Genomic DNA, 16,925 nt, shown 5'->3' with positions numbered 1-16,925 from the left:
TAGGTGAGTGATCACACCACTGTGGTTATCTGGGTCATGAAGATCTTTTTTTTGTATAGTTCTTCTGTGTGTTCTTGCCACATCTTCTTAATATCTTCTGCTTCTGTTAGGTCCATACCATTTCTGTCCTTTACTGTGCCCATCTTTGCATGAAATGTTCCCTTGGTATCTCTAATTTTCTTGAAGAGATCTCTAGTCTTTCCCATTCTGTTGTTTTCCTCTATTTCTTTGCATTGATCACTGAGGAAGGCTTTCTTATCTCTCCTTGCTATTCTTTGGAACTCTGCATTCAGATGGGTATATCTTTCCTTTTCTCCTTTGCCTTTAGCTTCTCTTCTTTTCTCAGCTATTTGTAAGGCCTCCTCAGATGGCCATTTTGCCTTTTTGCATTTCTTTTTCTTGGGGATGGTCTTGATCCCTGCCTCCTGTCCAATGTCATGAACCTCCGTCCATAGTTCTTCAGGCACTCTATCAGAGCTAATCCCTTGAATCTATTTCTCACTTCTATTGTATAATCATAAGGGATTTGATTTAGGTCATACCTGGATGGTCTAGTGGTTTTCCCTCCTTTTTTCAACTGAAGTCTGAATTTTGCAATAAGGAGTCATGATCTGAGCCACAGTCAGCTCCTGGTCTTGTTTTTTTCTGACTGTATATAGCTTCTCCATCTTTGGCTGCAAAGAATATAATCAATCTGATTTCGCTATTGACCATCTGGTGATGTCCATGTGTAGAGTCTTCTCTCGTGTTGTTGGAAGAGGGTGCTTGCTATGACCAGTGTGTTCTCTTGGCAAAATTCTATTAGCCTTTGCCCTGCTTCATTTTGTACTCCAAGGCCAAATTTGCCTGTTACTCCAGGTGTTTCTTGACTTCCTACTTTTGCATTCCAGTCCCCTGTAATGAAAAGGACATCTTTTGGGGGTGTTCGTTCTAGAAGGTCTTGTAGGTCTTCATAGAACCGTTCAACTTCAGCTATTTCACCATTACTGGTTGTGGCACAGACTTGGATTACTGTGATACTGAATGGTTTGTGTTGGAAACAAACAGAGATCATTCTGTCATTTTTGAGACTGCACCTAAGAACTGCATTTTGGACTCTTCTGTTGACTCTGAGGGCTACTCCATTTCTTCTAAGGGATTCTTGCCCACAGTACTAGATATAACGGTCATCTGAATTAAATTCACCCATTCCAGTCCATTTTAGTTTGCTGACTCCTAAAATGTCGATGTTCACTCTTGCCATCTCCTGTTTGACCACTTTCAATTTACCTTGATTCATGGAGCTAACATTCCAGGTTCCTATGCAATACTGTTCTTTACAGCATCAGACTTTACTTCCATCACCAGTCACATCCACAACTGGGTGTTGTTCTTGCTTTGGCTCTGTCTCTTTATTCTTTCTGGAGTTATTTCTCCACTCTTCTCCAGTAGCATATTGGGCACCTACCTACCGACCTGAGGAGTTCGTCTTTCAGTGTCCTATCTTTTGGCCTTTTCATACCTCTCATGGGGTTCTCAAGGCAAGAATACTGAAATGATTTGCCATTCCCTTCTCCAGTGGACCACATTTTGTCAGAACTCTCCACCATGACCCATCCGTCTTGGGTGGCCCTACACGGCATGGATCATAGTTTCATTGAGTTAGACAAGGTTGGGGTCCATGTGATCAGTTTGATTAGTTTTCTGTGACTGTGGTTTTCAGTCTGTCTGCCCTCTGATGGATAAGGTAAGAGGCTTCCTGATGGCATAGAGTGACTGAGGGGGAAACTGGGTCTTGCTCTGATGGGTGGGGCCATGCTCAGTAAATCTTTAATCCAGTTTTCTGTTGATGGGCGGGCTGTGTTCCCTCCCTGTTGTTTGACCTGAGACCAAACTATGGTGGAGGTAAAGAAGATAATGGCGACCTCCTTCAAAAGGTCCCCTGCACTGCTGCACTCATACACTACATCTTCTTTATCCATTCATCTGTTGATGGGCACTTGAGTTGCTTTGGTATCTTGGCTATCATAAGTAATGCTACTATGAACAATGGGGTGCCTATATCTCTTCAAAGTGGTGTTTTTATTTTTATTTCCCCAATATACACTTAACAGTGGAATTGCTAGGTCATATGGTAGCTCTGTTTTTAGTTTTCTGAGAAACTTCCATACTGTTTTCCATAGTGGCTTCACCAATTTCCTTTCCAACCAACAGTGTAAAAAAGGGTTCTTTCCTCCACATCCTCTCCAACATTTATTATTTGTGTTCTTTTTGATGTCAGAGGTGAGGTGATATCTCATTGTGGTTTTGATCTGCATCTCCCTGATGATTAATGATGTTGAGCATCTTTTTCTATACCTGTCAGCCATCTCCACCATATGCTACTTTATAAAAGAAACTTATCGTACCTACTCTGTAAGGAACCAAAGCCAAATAACTGTCACCTAGGAAACACTTTTTTCTTTGCATGTAGAATACAGGGTCATGTGCTCCTTGAGCTTACTGGTTTTCATGGTAACAGTCTTAAGACACTGCTGCTGCTGCTGCTGCTGCTAAGTCACTTCAGTCGTGTCCGATTCTGTGCGACCCCATGGACTGCAGCCTATCAGGCTTCTCCGTCCATGGTATTCTCCAGGCAAGAACACTGGAGTGGGTTGCCATTTCCTTCTCCAATGCATGAAAGACACAACATAAGGGTAAACTTATCCTCTTCAACAGATTTGCATTCAAGGACTTGCTGAAGTGAATTAGGACAATAAAAGTGATTTTAACAGGTACCAATTTGCAATGGCTAACAGCCACTATATTTATAACTGACAGTAACCAAATTCTGGCTGCTATCATTCCATACAGGGGAAACACATTCGTAAAATACCTAGGTATGAAACTCTTCCGTACGGAGTTGCCTTAGGCAATTTTGCTGCAGTAAAGCTGTCTAACAAGGAACCTCAAAATCACATTCGCAGGTCTGTAGAATGACATTTTCAGGAGTCAGGTTCTACGTGCTAGGCTTGGCTATAGGTTGAGTTTGGTTGAGCTAGATTCCCTTCTCTTCTACATGTCTCATTTTTCTACAACCTGCCTAGGACACGTTCTTCAAATGGTGGATGGAAGAAACCTAAGAGGCCATGCCCAACCATGCAAGCACATTTACATCTTTTGGTCAAATTTGACAAATCTTACTATGACTACTAAGTCGCTTCAGTCGTGTCTGACTCTGTGCGACCCCAGAGACGGCAGCCCACCAGGCTCCCCTATCCCTGGGATTCTCCAGGCAAGAATACTGGAGTGGGTTGCCATTTCCTTCTCCAATGCATGAAAGTGAAAAGTGAAAGGAAGTCGCTCAGTCGTGTCCAACTCTTAGCGACCCCATGGACTGCGACCCACCAAGCTCCTGCGTCCATGGGATTTTCCAGGCAAGAGTGCTGGAGTGGAGTGCCATTGCCTTCTCCAGACAAACCTTAGGTCTTCTCATATATCACTGACCAAAACAATTGGGTTGGAACAGCACAAGTCAGAGAAGAGAGGAGTATTTACCACCATCAATGAAGCCATGATTAGGACAGGGAGGGAAGAAAGAATTTGAGTAAATAATGAAATCTACCACAAGGAAAGGGAATTCTTGGAGTGGCAGGGAGAAGGTGAATGGTAAGAGTCCAATCTCAGTCCATCTTGGGTCTCCAAACAGGTGGCAAGACTAGACTCACTTATGGTTTGGATGACTGTAATGACTGACAGCAACATCAATAAATTACTCAGACTGGGCAATTATGCAATAAACCCAGATGACAATTCAGACTTTAAAAACCAATGACAGCTTAAAGAAAAATCTGGTGACAGCTTTTGTTCATGCCACAAATCCAGTTTGAATACATCAAGTGATCGCAAAAAACTAGCATTTGAAAATGTAGATGTTGTTAGGCTTCCATCTAGTGGCCATCAAGAGCATCTGCTCAAGATGGATGCTGAATAAAGCATGTTAAAGGCAGAACAAAAGTGAAAACAAACAAAAATGCCCTATACATTTAGTATGGGTGAGGCTGAAAAGTCAAATTCAATAGATGTTAAAAGACAGAGTATTTATAGGCCAGGAACTTGTTTCTCAAGGATTTCTTTCTTCTGTAGTATACCTAGAACAGTTTCACACACAGAAATTAACCAGTAATTATTGATGGATTCAATAATAGGGCTTAGTATTTGCCAGGGGCTGGAGGGAAGGGGATTGGGAAGTGACTGGTAATGGGTGTGAATGTGTACATGGCTTCCCTGGTGGCTCAGATGGTAAAGCATCTGTCTGCAATGTGGGAGACCTGGGTTCAAACCCTGGGTTGGGAGGATCCTCTGGAGAAGGGAAATGGCAGCCCACCCCAGTACTCTTGCCTGGAAAATCCCATGGGCGGAGGAGCCTGGTAGGCTACAGCCCATGGTGTTGCAAAGAGTCAGACACGACTGAGCGACTTCACTTCACTTCACTTCATTGATCGATTCAATTTTACCAGTTTCCTTTTCCCATAAGGAGTATTAAATCCTTTTTTCTGAATGTTTTATTCATCTTATTCTACTGCTGGGTGGTAGAAAAGAAGCCATCATTAACATGAAAATTTGCTTCCTTCAATATTGCCAAATGATGAAACTAGTAACATTTCATGACAAATGAGCTGCACAGCCTACTCTGAATTTCATCTCTGTTGCACAGCCTGATCTTTGGCTGACACACTGTTCCTTTTTTTAAAAAAAAAATAACAGCCTCATCAAGATATGATTGCATACCATACGATTCCAAGTATACCACTCAATGTTTTTTAGTACATTTGAAGAGTAATGCAACAATCACACGACTACATCACTTCAAGGCATTTTCATTATCCCCCAAAGAAGCCATGTACCCATTCATACCCATTAGCAGTCACTCCCCATTCCCCTTCCCTCTAGCCCCTGGCAAATACTAATCTACATTTTTTTCTCTATAGGTTTGTCCATTCTAGACATTTCACATAAACGGAACCGTGCCGTATACAGCCTTTTGATACAGATTAAAATAAAAATTTTAAAACACGTCAAGGAAAATCAAGAAAGGAGATGTGTCATGCTTCAAGGGCAATCTTAGCATGAAGGTTGGATTTCCATCTTTTTCCCTAGGGGCAGGAAGTTAGATAACTGACAAGAAGGATATATGATTCTGAATTGGCTCTTTTTCTCCAGTCACTTGCTTCCAGGCACAAAGGTCATTCAAAGGACCAAGCCTCAATTTTCCTCGGCCCAGAGCCTAAAAGGAACTCTCAGTCTGTCCCCAGTCTTTGTTTCAGTATCTTTCATCATCACACAGTAGAAAGAGTTCTCACTTAGACGTCTGTTCCAAATGGCCAGTTCAACCACAGACCCTAAAGTTGACCCACTGGTCTCTCCCTGGGGCCAGTCCCCAATAATAGTAGACATGCTCCTCAACATCTTAGCTTTGTCCCAGGTTATAAGACACTGCTTGGCTTGCAACAAACTCTTCCCTCTGCTTGATTTAGATTTCTTTTGTTCCTCATTCTTTCCATTTCTTAAGATGGGAAGTTCGATAATTTGAGACTTCTTTTTGTTTTTTAATACCGGCGTTTGGTTCTTATACATTTCCACCTAAGCAATGATTTAGCCACATTTCACAAATGTTGATATGTTGTATTTTACTTACTGCCTGCCAAGTCACTCCAGTTGTGTCTGACTCTTTGTGACCCTATGGACTGTGGCCCTCCAGGCTCCTCTGCCCATGGGTCCATTCCAAATAATTTTAATACACCCATTATTCTTTGACTTTTGGATTGTTTAGAAGTATATTTTATTATTAGCTTTCAAATATTTGGGGATTTATCAAATATCTTACTGTTAATGATTTCTAGTTTAATCCCACTGTGGTCAGAGAACATATCTTGCATGATTTATATCTGTTAAAATTTACAGAGACCTGTTGTGTGGCCCAGAATTTATTCTGTCTAGGTAAATGCTCCATGTATACTCAAAAATTATATGATTCTAAAGAATAAGTTTCTAAAGATTCCTCTCTTATGTGTCTATGATTTTTCTTCACATGAGTATTATTTGTTTTTCTTTCTCTTTCTTTTTTCTTATTCTAATAATACTGATTGACTACAGAGAGAAAACTATGTGGTTTTTAAGCCATGCAAATGTATTAACTTTTTAAAAAACAAGCATTTTATTTTCAAATAGTAAAAAGTGATAGTTGACTCATACTGGCAGACTAGAAACAAAAACAATTATCTAAATGAGAAAGGATATAGTTAGCAAACCAGAGATTTTGAGGCATGCATGAAAGATAAAACCATGATATGCTTTCACAATTATAAAACCAGAGAATTAAAAGTAACTGCAGCAGACTACTGGGAGATCAAGATACCAAAGGAGGAGGATGCTGAGCTTACGTCCCCTCATGAACAGATCAAAAATACATCTACACTTGGAGTAATTTATCACTGAAAACAAAATGGAGACTTACAAGAAGGCTCTTCTATTCTACAATGAAGACTGGAAGATACACATAGGAAGGAAGGAAGGGAGGGAGGGAGGAGAAGCAATAGGATTGGGACCTGCGCTCCTAGCAGGGAACACAGACGAGGGAGATCACATGTGCTTGGAATCTTCCCTGGGGGGTGAGTGGTTCAAACCACATACTGGGCACCCCAGATCTGGGGTCTGATCCGGGTAAGATGAGTCCCTTGGCTGGCTTGAAGACCAACAGCACTGGCAAGGGTGCTGTGAGAAACCTAGACACCACTCATGTACACACTTGTAGAGGAATAAGATTGAGACTGAATGGGACTCTAACCAGTTTCCTGCAACCACCCTAGTGCATACCCCAGTCCATTCCAAGTGCATGATCTGGCCCGTCTTGCTCCATCACACAGCTCCCCACTAAGGCAAAGGCTGCCATTGCTGAAGAGAATGCACAGTTGTGGGGTATGGAGCTGGCTCAGACCCAGCACTACATCTAAATGGGGCAAGGGCAGCCAATGATGGCACTCTAGGGAGGCAGCAGGTCAGGAATATCTGGAACTCAGACTGGGTGCTGGGACGAACCAAGCACAAGCCCAGACCCACACAAGGAACCCACTCTGGCCCCTCTTGCTCCAGTGCTGCTCCCTTCCAGGGTCAAAATGTTGATGCTGGGAGAAGGGAGAACATACATTTAGAGGAAACATAACCAGCTTAGACCCAACCCTCTAGGCTTCTGCTCCAGCACTTTGGGACTCAATCCCACCCCTAATAGAGTGGCATTTGCCACTCAGCATAGGAGAAGCCCCATCTCATACCTGGCTCTGACTCTAGCTTCTCCATCTCCAGCCCTACTGCTCACCAAGGTGATAGTTGCCAGGAAATCCTTGGGGAAGATATGATTCATGCTCACTTCAGATTCAGCTCTACTACCAAAGCTACTGGGCACACACAAATTGTATAAGGATGCTCCCACAAAAGGACACCCCTTCAAGAATGGGATTGGTAACTGTTTTACCTAATTTCATAGAGACAGACAAAGTTAAACAAAATGAGAAGATGAAGGAATTTATTTCACACACACACACACACGAAAAAACTCTGAAAAAAATACTGAAACAGGTGATTAATTTACTAGATAATGAGTTCAAATAATTAGTAATAAGAATGCTAAGTGAACTAGGGAAAAGAATAGATGAATATAGCAAGAATTTTAACAAGGAACTAGAAAATATAAAAAAGAACCAGTCAGAGCTGAAGAATACAATAAGTTAAACGGAAAAACAAAACAAAACAAAACACTATGAGGGATTAACAGCAGACTAAGTGATACAGAAGCATGCATAAGTGATCTGAAACATAAAATAATGAAAACCACTCAATCAGAACAGCAAAAAGAAAAAAAACAGTCCAGTTCAAAAAATGAGAACAACTGAAGGGACCTCTAGGACAACATCAAATAATACTAACATTTGTATTATAGAAGTCATAAAGGAGTATAGTTAATAAAAAAAAAAAGAGGTCAAAAATAAATTTGATAGATTTATGGATGAAAAATTCCCAAACCTGAAGGAAATTTTTATCCAGGCATAGGAAGCAGAGAAGTTCCAAAATAAAATGAAAGCAAAAAGACCTACACCAGAACTTATCATAATTAAAGTGGCAAAAATTAAACAGAATTCTAAAGGCAACAAGAGAAAAATAGAATCATATACAAGGGAACACCCATAATGCTATCAGCTGACTGATAGCAGAAACTTTGCAAGCCAGAAGGTAGAGGCATGGTATTTTTAAAGTGATTAAAGGGAAAATCCTATAACCTAAGATACCCTACCCAGCAAAATTATCATTCAGAATTGAAAAAGAGATAAGGAACTTTCCAGAGAAGCAAAAACTAAGAGTCCATCAATACTAAATCAATCCTAAAGAAAATAGTAAAGAATCTCCTCTGCATAGAAAAGCAAAGACTACAACAAGAACTAAGAATCTACAGAAAAGGAAAAACCCCACTAGTAAAGGCAAATATATAGTAAAAGTTATGGAGTAACCATTTAAATAAGCTAGTATAGATATTAAAAGACAAAAAACTGAAAAATCAACTATAAATACAATAATAGTTAAGGCATAAATATGAAGATGTAAAATATGACATCAAAAACACAAAATGTGAAGGAGGGGAGCTAAAATAATGAAGACCTTTTACAATATGTTTGAATTTAAATGACTACCAGTTTAAAACAATTATAGTTATAAGTCACCATATCTGAATCCCAAGGTAACCACAAATCAAAAACCTACAACAGATTCACAAAAACTAGACAGAAAGGAACACAACTATGCCACTAAAGAAAATCATCCAATCATCAGGGAAGAAATTAAAAGAAGAAAAGAACAGAGTCACTACAAAAACAACCAGAAAATAAATAACAAACTGGTAGTAAGTACAATACACATCAATAATCACTTTAAAGGTCAATGGACTTAATGATCCAATCTGAAGAAAAAAGGTGGATGACTGGATAGAAAAAAAAACAATATTACTGGATAGAAAAAAAAAGACCATCTATATGCCACCTACAAGAGACTTATTTAAGAGCTAAAGACAAGGATAGGCTTAAAGTGAAAGGATGGAAAAAGATTTCTCATGCAAATGGAAATGACAAAAAAGCAGAGGTGGCAATACTCATATGAGACAAAATAGATGTTAAAACAAAGTCTATAACAAAAGACAAAGAAAGGCATCATATAATGATAAAGGGATCAATACCAGAAGAGGATATAACATTTGTTATCATATATGCATCTATTATGCTATGTTAAGTCACTTCAGTCGTGTCTGACTCTGTGCGACCCCATAGATGGCAGCCCACCAGGCTCCCCTGTCCCTGAGATTCTCCAGGCAAGAACACTGGAGTGGGTTGCCATTTCCTTCTCCAATGCATGAAAGTGAAAAGTCAAAGTGAAGTCACTCAGTTGTGTCCGACTCTTAGCGACCCCGTGGATTGCAGCCTAACAGGCTCCTCCGTCCATGGGATTTTCCAAGCAAGAGTATTGGAGTGGGGTGCCATTGCCTTTTCCGATAGGAACATCTAAATATATAAAGCAAATATTATCAGACATAACAGGAGAAACAGACAATAATACAATAATAGTAGGGAACATTAACACCTCACTTATATCAATGGACAGATCATCCAGAGAGAAAATCAAATAAGGGAACAGAAATCTTAAATGACACAATACACCAGCTGGACTTCATAGATATCTATAAGACATTCTATCCCAAAACAGCAGGATACATATTCAAGTATACATGGAATATTCTCCAGGTTGGATCACATACTAAGGCCAAAACACCAGTCTCAACAAATTTAAGAGGATAGAAAGCATATTAAGCATTTTTTCAGACCACAATGGTATAAAACCAGAAATTAATTACAGGAAGAAAAATGGGAAAACACTACAAAAACCAGTGGGTCAATGAAGAAATCAAAGAGGATATTAGAAAATACCTCAAGACAAATGACAATGGAAACACAACTTTCCAAAATCTGTGAGATAAGGGGACTTCTATGGCAGTTCAGTGGTTAAGACTCTGCACTTTCAATGCAGGAGGTGTGGGTTCAAATCTGGTTGGGGAACTATTAATAAGATCTCACATGCTGTATGGTATGGTCCCCTCTCCAAACCACCACCACCAAAAAAAAAAAACAACACCCACAGAATAAACCCAAAATCTATGGGTCCCAACAACAGCAGTTCTAAGAGGGAACATTATAGTGATACAAGCATACCTCAAGAAACAAAAATCTCAAACAACCTAACCTACCATCTGTGAGAATTAGAAAAATAAGAACAAAGTTAGTAGAAGGAAGGAAATTATAAACAGCAGAGAGAAAATAAGAGAGATTCAAAAACCCATAGAAAAGATCAATGAAACCAAGAGTTTTTTTTTTTTTTGAAAAGAATAAAACCACAATATTGATTATTCCAATCCAAGAATGTGGTATACCTCTCCATCTGTTTGTGTCATCTTTAATTTCTTTCATCAGTGTCTTATAGTTTTCTGTATACAGGTCTTTTGTCTCTTTAGGTAAACTTATTCCTAAATATTTTATTATTTTTGTTGCAATGGTGAATGGGATTGTTTTCTTAATTTCACTTTCTGACTTTTCTTTGTTAGTGTATAGGGGTGCAAAGGATTTCCGTGTATTAATTTTATACTCTGTCACTTTTCTATACTCAATGATTAGGGCTAGTAATTTTCTGGTGTCATCTTTAGGGTTTTCTATGAAAGAATCATGTTATCTTCCAACAGTGAGAGTTTTACTTCTTTTCCAATCTGGATTCATTTCATTTCTTTTTCTTCTCTGATTGCTATGGCTAGGACTTCCCAAACTATGTTGAATAACAGTGGTGAGTGTGGGCACCCTTGTCTTAAATGACCATATTACTCAAAGCAATCTATAGATTCAATGTGATCCCAAACTACCAATGGTATTCTTCACAGAACTAGAACAAATAATTTCAAAATTTGTATGGAGACACAAAAGTCCCCAAACAGCCAAAGCAATCTTAAGAAGAATGGAGTTGGAGGAATCAACTTCCCTGACTTCAGATCATATTATAAAGCTATAGGCATTAAGGCACTATGGTACTGGCACAAAAACAGCAATATGGACCAATGTGTTCCATTGGTCTACATTTGTATAGATAGAAAGCCCAGAGATAAATCCATGCACCTATGGGCACCTTATCTTCGACAAAAGAGGCAAAAACATACACCAGAGAAAAGACAGTCTCTTCAATAAATGGTGCTGGGAAAATTAGGCACCTACATGGAAAAGAATGGAATTAGAGTGTTTCCTAACACCACACACACACACACACACACACACACACACACACACACACACACAAACAGAAAAAACTTAAAATGCATTAAAGACCTAAATGTAAGATCAGAAACTGTAAAACTCTTAGAGGAAAACATAGGCAGAACACTCTTTGACATAAATCACAGCAAGATCTTCTATGACCTATCTCCTAGAGTAAAGAAAATAAAAACAAAAATAAACAAGTGGGACCTAATTAAACTTAAAAGCTTTTGCACAATGAAGGAAACTAGAAGTAAGATGAAAAGACAACTCTCAGAATGGGAGAAAATAATAGCAAATGAAACAACTGACAAAGGATTAATCTCCAAAATATACAAGCAGCTCATGCAGCTCAATACCAGAAAAACAAAAAACCCAATCAAAAAGTGGGCAGACCTAAACAGACATTTCTCCAAAGAAGACATACAGATGGCTAATAAACACAAGAAAAGATGCTCAACATCACTTATTATTAGAGACATGCAAATAAAAACTACAATGAGATATCACCTTACACTGGTCAGAATCACCATCATCAAAAAGTCTACAAAAAATAAATGCTGGAGAAGGTGTGGAGAAAAGGGAATCCTCCTGCACTGTTGGTAGGAATGCAAATTGATACAGCCACTATGGAGAACAGTATGGAGATTCCTTAAAAACACAACAAAAAACTAGGATTAAGACCATCATATGACCCAGCAATCTCACCACTGGGCATATACTCTGAGGAAAGCATTATTGAAAAAGACACACGTATCCCAATGTTCATTGCAGCACTAGGTACAATAGCTAGGACATGGAAGCAACCTAGATCTCTATGGGCAGATGAATGGATAAAGAAATTGTGCTATATGTAAGCAATGGAATATTACTCAGCCATAAAAAGGAACACATCTGAATCAGTTCTAATGAGGCAGATGAACCTAGAGCCTATTGCACAAGGTGAAGCTAAGTTTAAAAGAGAAGACAAATATCATATATTAATGCGTATATATGGAATCTAGAAAGAAGGTACTGATGATCCTATTTGCAGGGCAGCAAAGGAGATACAGACATAAAGAACAGACTTAGGGTCACTGAGAGGGAGGGAGAGGGTGAGATGACTTGAGAAAGTAGTACTGAAACATATACATTACCATATGTAAAATAGATAGCCAATGGGAATTTGCTGTATGATGCAGGGAACCCAAAGCCAGTGCTCTGTGACAACCTAGGGGGTGGGATGGGAGGTTTGAGAGGGAGGGGACATATGTATACCTATGGCTGATTCATGTTGATGGATGGCAGAAGCTATCACAATATTGTAATTATCATCCAACTAAAAATTAAAAGAAAAAATAATTTAAGATAAACAAACCCAAAAGCCTAGAGACAAAAAGAGAGAGGACCAAAGTAAACCCAATAAGAAATGAAAGAGGAGAAATTATAATTAATATCACAAAGGTACAAAAATCATAAAAGAATATTATGAACAGTTATATGCCAACAAATTGGACAACCTAGAAAAAATGGATAAATTTCTGTAAATACAAAAATTTCCAAGACTGAATCTGGAAGAAACAAAAAATCTGAACAGACTGTTTACTAGTAGTAAAGTTCAATTAGTAATAAATGAGCTATCAGAAAGGGAAAGCAAGAAAACAACCTCATTTAAAATCACATCAAAAAATATATAGGAATAAACTTAACCAAGGAAGTGAAAGACTTATACTCTGAAAACTATAAAACACTGATGAAGGAAACTGAAGATGATACAAAGAAGGGGAAAGCTATGGCACCTTCATGGATGAGAAGAATACTGTTAAAATGTCCATATTGTCCAAAGCAATCTACAGATTTAATGCAATCCCTCTCAAAATACCCATGACATTTTCCACAAAACTTAGAACAAATAATCCTAAAATTCATATGGAACCACAAAGACAAAGCAATGTTAAGAAAAAAAGAACAAAGCTGGAGCTATCATGCACGGTGATTTCAGACTATGCTACAAAGCTACAGTATCAAAACAGTAGCTAAAAAAGGCACAAAACAGATGCATAGATCAGGTGAACAGAATAGAGTGCCCAGAAATAAAGCCATGTACATTATGGTCAGTTAATCTACCACAAAGGAAAGCAAGAATATACAACAGAAAAAAGACAGTCTCTTCAATAAGTGGTGCTGGGAAAACTGGACAGCTATATGTAAAAGAATGAGATTAGAACATTTCCACACCATATACAAAAACAAACTAAAACTGGATTAAAGACCTACATGTTAGACCAGAAACCATAGAACTCCTAGAAGAAAAAACACTATTTGACATAAAAGGTAGCAGTATTTTAGACCTGTCTCCTAAGCAAAGGAAATAAAAGAAAAAATAAACAAATGGGACATAAGTAAATTTAAAACTTTTGCACATCAAAGGAAGCCATCAACAAAACAAAAAGACAACCAACTGAATGGGAAAAAATATTTTCAAATGATATGAATGATGGGTTAATATGAAAAATATGTAACCAGCTCATACAACTCAAAAAAAAAAAAAAAAGAACCCAAACCACCCAACTGAAAAATGGGCAGAATGCGTGAGTGGACATTTTTCCAGGGAGGACATACAGATGGCCAAAAGGCACATGAAAAGATATTCAACATCACTAGTTAGAGAAATGCAAATCAAAAACACTTGAGAAATCTCCTCATACCTGTCAGAATGGCTATCATCAAGAAGACCACAAATAGCAAGTGTTGGCAAGGATGTGAAGAAAAGAGAACCCTAGTACTCTGTTGGTGGGAATGTAAATTGGTGAAGCTACTGTAGAAAACAGTATGGAGAATTCTCAGAAAACGAAAAATAGGACTACCATATGACCCAGGAATTCCACTCCTGGGCATATATCCAAAGAAAATAAAATAAAAACACTAATTTGAAAAGATGCATGTAACCCAATGTTCATAGCAACATTATTTACAATAGCCCAAGTATCCATCAACAGATGAATGGATAAAGATGTGGTGTACAGAATACTATAATGGAATACTATTCAGCCATAAAAAGACAAAATCTGCCACTTGCAACAACACGAATGAACCTGGAGGATATTATGCTTCATGAAATGTCAGACAAAGAAAGACATATACTGTATGTTATCACTTATATTTAGAATCTAAAAAATAGAGCAAATGAATGTAACAAAACAGAAAGAGATTTACAGATTTAGATAACAAACTAATGGTTAACAGGTTCCACTAGTAGGGAAGGGGAGACAGAAAGGCAGAAGGGAGAAGGAGAAAGGAAGGAAGAGGTACAAGACAGGAGTAGGGGATTAAGAGGTACAAACTATTCTGTATAAAATAAATAAGCTACAAAGATATGTTATAGAGCACAGGGAATAGAACCAGTTATTTTTATAGTAACTTTGAATAGAGTATAGTCTATAGAAATATTGAATCACTAAGTTGTACACCTGAAACTAACATAGTATAAATAAACCATACTTCATTAAAAAAAATAAAGAACAATAAAATAATATGCCTGTAGTAGAAAGTCAAGCACATTCAAAGAAAGTTCAAGAACAGAGCTGATAAAATCCAAGCAGTGCAGAAGGTCCTGGTAGACTGTGAGGTTGAAGAGTTCCTCTCTGAACAACAGTTCTGTTTTCCACACCCAAGCTCTGACCCTACCCCAATCTTCCTTACATTGGACAAAGCCAAAGTGGCATTTGATCAGCTTAATCTCCCAAAACTACACTCCAAAGACAGTGAATTACTTGACCAGGAAAGGAACCCAAATTAGAGCAGACATGAGGCAAAACAGGACACATCTATCTGAAGAGCAATCCACTTAAGTTTTCTGATGTCAGAGAAATGCCATGCTTTTAGCATTTGGAAGGGTCCCTATACTACCTTAAAAGTTTTATGCCACATACACCCAAAGGAACTGACACACTCCCCCCTACCATACAAAGGAGATGCATGTTGATGAAATGGACGTCATAACTGTACATCAGATCCATGCTAATCATTTGATTCTGAGGCTAATCCAATGAATCCTTTATTCCCAAATATGGATGGATAAATGCTTGCCAGATATTTGAGGGAAGTGAACGAGAGGATCATGATGAACAAACAGAACTATTTCTAGAGGAAAAAATATATAATACAGGAAAAGAAAAGAACATTACCAAAAAATGCAAATTCATATCCTCTAAGGAAGCCAGCGGGTTTATAAAATGAGAATAGGGTGCTGTAAAAGGGAGCAATTAGAGAACAAGAGAAAGTCCTTGAAAAACAGAAATATTACAGCAAAATTTAAAATATAATAGATGCCAGGTGCTCAGCTCAGTCTTGCCCCACCCAGGCTCTGGTGGAACCTGGAACACTGGGCTCGGGCTCCGCCCACCAGCACGCCCCCTCTCCAACAGAAATGGAACGTCTGTCCCCCTCGTAAACCTGGTAACGGAATCCTCTTCCAGTTCATCCCAGAGCTGCCGCCCTGATTTGAGCCGCCTGTCTCAGGCCACCTTAATAGTCCACCCTGGGTACTCTCCCAGGCCACCGGTACCGGCGCCGTGGCTTCACGGTCACTCTGGCGTTCTCACCTCCCACACCTGCGGTGCGAGTTATGCAGCCCGCACCGCCCTCGCAGGTACGCCAGAACTACCACCCAGAGTGTGAGGCTGCGGTCAACAGCCACGCCACCCTGGAGCTCCATGCCTCCTTCCAGTGCCTGGCAGTGGCCTTCTACCTCGACCGTGATGATGTGGCCTTAAAGCACTTCTCCCGCTTCTTCCTGCTCCACTCCCACGAGCATAACAAGAGGGCTGAGAGCCTGATGTTCCTGCAGAACCAGCGCGGGGGCCGCGTCTCCTTCCACAACATCAGGAAGCTGGAGACCCAAGAGTGGGAGAGTGGTCTCAAAGCCATGCAAGATGCTCTGAACGTAGAGGAGCACATCAACCAGAGCCTGCTCGACCTGCACCAGCTGGCCACCGAAAAGCGCGACCCCCACCTGTGCCACTTCCTGGAGACCGGCTACCTGAACCAGCAGGCAGAGTTCACCAAGGAGCTGGCGGGCCATGTCAGCATCCTGAGTAAGATGGGGTCCCCGGAAGACGGCCTGGCAGAGTACCTCTTTGACAAGCTTACCCTGGGTGATGGTGACAAGAAAAACTGATACCTGGACTCTAAGTTCAAAAGTGGACTTTTCCCAGAGTGAGGGGTGATTGTACAAGGTCACTCTGTCTGCTATGCAGTCCCCAGTATTGCCCTTGCAGAAAAGTTCACTGAAGTTTTTCTTCTTTCAATTTTGCCATTCCTTGCAATAAAGTTATTGGTTCCTAAAGAAATAAAGGTCTCTGGTTGATGTGTGTGTGCAAACTCCTAACTTTTCAAGTTTTAAAACAGGTATCCAGGAGTCTCTCCAGCTACCAGTGCCCTGTCCACAGACAGGTTGGGATTTCCACAGAGGGAGGGAGAAGGGGTTCCATGGGACCCTGGAAAATACAAAATCCATTTCCCCCTAATAAGCAATGTGGTATATGGGGGGGGGGTGAGGTGAGGCTCTGGTGAATGTGGGTGCCCGTGAATAGTAGA

The 16,925-nt window shown here is 39.6% G+C and overlaps 1 pseudogene; it reads left to right on the top strand.

The window, feature by feature from the left end:
• The first annotated feature begins 15,595 nt into the window (after positions 1 to 15,595).
• On the top strand, positions 15,596 to 16,682 carry LOC526555 (ferritin heavy chain; annotated as a pseudogene).
• The last annotated feature ends 243 nt before the right edge of the window (positions 16,683 to 16,925 follow it).

Source organism: Bos taurus, chromosome X, assembly GCF_002263795.3.
Source record: "Bos taurus isolate L1 Dominette 01449 registration number 42190680 breed Hereford chromosome X, ARS-UCD2.0, whole genome shotgun sequence".
Classification (NCBI taxonomy): domain Eukaryota; kingdom Metazoa; phylum Chordata; class Mammalia; order Artiodactyla; family Bovidae; genus Bos; species Bos taurus.
The sequence above is the reverse complement of the archived record's forward strand: the minus strand, read 5'-3'. Positions and strand labels throughout refer to the sequence as shown.